This window comes from Lepus europaeus, unplaced genomic scaffold (assembly GCF_033115175.1).
Source record: "Lepus europaeus isolate LE1 unplaced genomic scaffold, mLepTim1.pri SCAFFOLD_29, whole genome shotgun sequence".
Lineage (NCBI taxonomy): Eukaryota > Metazoa > Chordata > Mammalia > Lagomorpha > Leporidae > Lepus > Lepus europaeus.
The window spans coordinates 2,690,239-2,693,055 of NW_026909167.1; the positions used below are offsets into that span (position 1 = coordinate 2,690,239).

General features: G+C 47.7%; 1 pseudogene; it reads right to left on the bottom strand.

Annotated features, from left to right (window-relative positions):
* Positions 1 to 1,140: 1,140 nt before the first annotated feature.
* LOC133754751 (egl nine homolog 1-like) lies at positions 1,141 to 2,286 on the bottom strand (annotated as a pseudogene).
* Positions 2,287 to 2,817: the final 531 nt, after the last annotated feature.

Sequence of the window (2,817 nt, forward strand, 5' to 3'; positions counted from 1 at the left end):
CATAAAAATAAAATTATCTGATTTTGCACTTGTTCATTTTTCTAAACTAGGCATACACCTTTCAGTACTGACAAGAAGGCTGGCGTCACATTTGGGCAATGTCTCAAGAGCTGTCTGAAGACTCACTGAACATCAAGTCTGTGAAAACACGTTTCCTTCTCAATGGAAATATAATCACCCCCTGATGTTCTTCAAAAGAAACAGAGTTCTGATCTGAAAATCAGATGGTTTATAGTATTAGGAAGAAAACAATAAGTTTGAAAGTATAATCAATTGGAAAGCAAAAGGAAAAGCCTTAGAAAACATTTATCTCAAGAACTTGATGCTGAGGATAATCTCAAATTCATTTAGTATATTTTGTTAAAGAAAAAAAAAACTTGAAAGGATAAATCCTTCTTACAGTGTATTTTTCCTTATAAAACATGAACTGAAGTTACTGGTAATAAACGGTGACTGTTTCAATGTTAGGGTTCATTATTAACAATGTCAAAACATGACAGCAGCAATCTTTAAGAACCCAAATTAGACCAAGATAGGACTACAAAAAATCTGATGTTTCCATTGGTAAAGTGCCTCTTTTCTTACTTTAAATGAAAAGAAAATTAATTAATTATCAGCCACTAGCAACCATCATTTTGAGAGGTCTTTTAGGGCAAAAATTGAATAGTATGAAGAGGTTTACAAAAATAGATTAAGAACTAATACTGTAATTTTTTCTCAATTCAGTTTTGATAAATTGTACCTAATCATACAAAATCATACAAAAAATACCCCAAATTCAAACTTGATATAAAAAAGGGAGATATGAAATAACTCAGCGAGATGACAGATCAGACAAAATATAGGAATGAAAAAATTTCACACAGGGCACTTATTTCATGTCCAGATGTAAAAACCATTTTCCACCGGCAGCTTATCTTCTTCCCATAAGCAATCACAGATTCTGAGTGGATCATGCAGTACAAAGCCACAGCAGTGAAATCTTCTTGTATGATGTTCCACAAAACAGTTGTATCTTTTCCTTATTAAAATGCCCACTGTTTTTCTATTTTTCTTTATCCCATTTATTTACATTCACAAGTTAACAAACAGTGTCAACAATTATTGTCATGAACCAAGGGTATTGCTGGATGAGAGGCTCTATAAGACATACTTACTGATTGACTCAGAAGGTTTATTGAGTTCAACCCTCACTCCTTTTTCACCTGTTAGATATTTTACTTTAGCTCCTGCTCTCTCATCTGCATCAAAATACCCAACAGTTATTGTGTCCTTTGCGGCATATGGTGGTTGTACTTCATGAGGGCTGCGAGGGTCAGACCAGAAAAATAGCAGTCTATCAAATTTGAGTTCAATGTCAGAAAACTGGGCTTTGCCTTCTGGAAAATTCGAAGTATACCTCCACTTACCTTAGCACCCCACTCTTTATTAAGATAATATATACATGTCACACATCTCCCATCTCCATTTGGATTATCAACATACCGCACATAACCTGTTCCATTGCCTGGATAACAGGCAACCATGGCTTTCGTCCGGCCATTGATTTTGTAGTTGCCCAGCTTCTCGTTACAGTGGCGGATCAGGTTGTCCATGCTGCTCATCAGCAGCCCAGTGGTTTCACAGCCGGGCTTCTTGCCCTAGATCCAGGTGATCTTATCCCTTCTGATGTCCTAGGAGGAGTTGCTCTTTGGGCTAACCAACTGGCCATCTGTGAACCTGCCTGTGCAGTGCAGAGCGCGCATCTCGTCACCTATCTTGCCCAGGAAGTTGTCCACTACACAGATGCCACGCTTGTTCATGCAAGGCAGCGCCAGAAGCAGCTTCCTCGGCCCTTTGGGCTGCAGACCACACCTATGGCTTAGGCCCTCACTGAGCATGGGCTAAGCGGGTACAAGTTCGCCTTCTCCTGATACAGCGATGGCGGGTCAGCGGTTCCTCCTTCCCTGGCTCCACCTCTGCGCAGCGGCCAGGCCCTGGAGGCCCGGGTTTGCGCGAGGTGGGACGCAGCAAAGGCCTTGGCTGCATCTCCTGGCCTCTTGGGCTCTGGCCCCACCGGCCCTGGGCCGTGGCATTGTGGGAATGGCCAGGGTGCTGGTGCGAGCCTGCCCCGCGTCCAGAGGTTCCCTCTGGCCTTGGCACAGGAGCTCCTGCTTGTTCCAATCCTGGCGCTGGTGCTGTGGCTACAGCACAGCAGGTTCTGCATCTTCTGCAGAGCTCACAGTACTACCGGTCTTGCTTGCTGCTCGGGCTCCACCAGCCAGGCCAGCTGCTGTCATTGCCCATGGAGGAGGCAGTGGTGGTGGAATAGGAGAGGTGGGGGCTGGACTGCCTAGTCCAGGGCCAGGGAGCAGGGAGAGAGGCAGGGAACGTTTTTTGCGCCATGAACCCACCGCCCCTCTACTCCAGCAAGCCGGCGTCCCCCGCCCTCAGCCAGGCCGCTTTCTCGTCCTTGGGGGCGGCCCCGCAGCGCCAGCGGCTGCTTCAGCGCCTCATCGCGCACGGGCTGAGAGTGTACGGCCTGCGTGGGTACGAGGATCTCCATTCTGGGCGCGCTAGACCAGCAGCTTTCCAGTCCGCCACCTCAGCATCCAGGGCAGCCGGGCCCAGCTTGTGGAGCAGCGCAGGGCGTGTGGGCGCCACTCGCTCTGTGTGCTCTGCAGACACCACTGCTGGGTGGTGACCCTGGCAGGAGGCGCGCAAAGGCGGAGGAGGCAGAGCGAGAGCTGAGGGGAGCGCTGAGGGGATGCTGGCCGCGCACACATTTGGCCCGCTCCTTCGATCTGCACCCTGAGGAATGAGGCCTCGGCTGAGCCC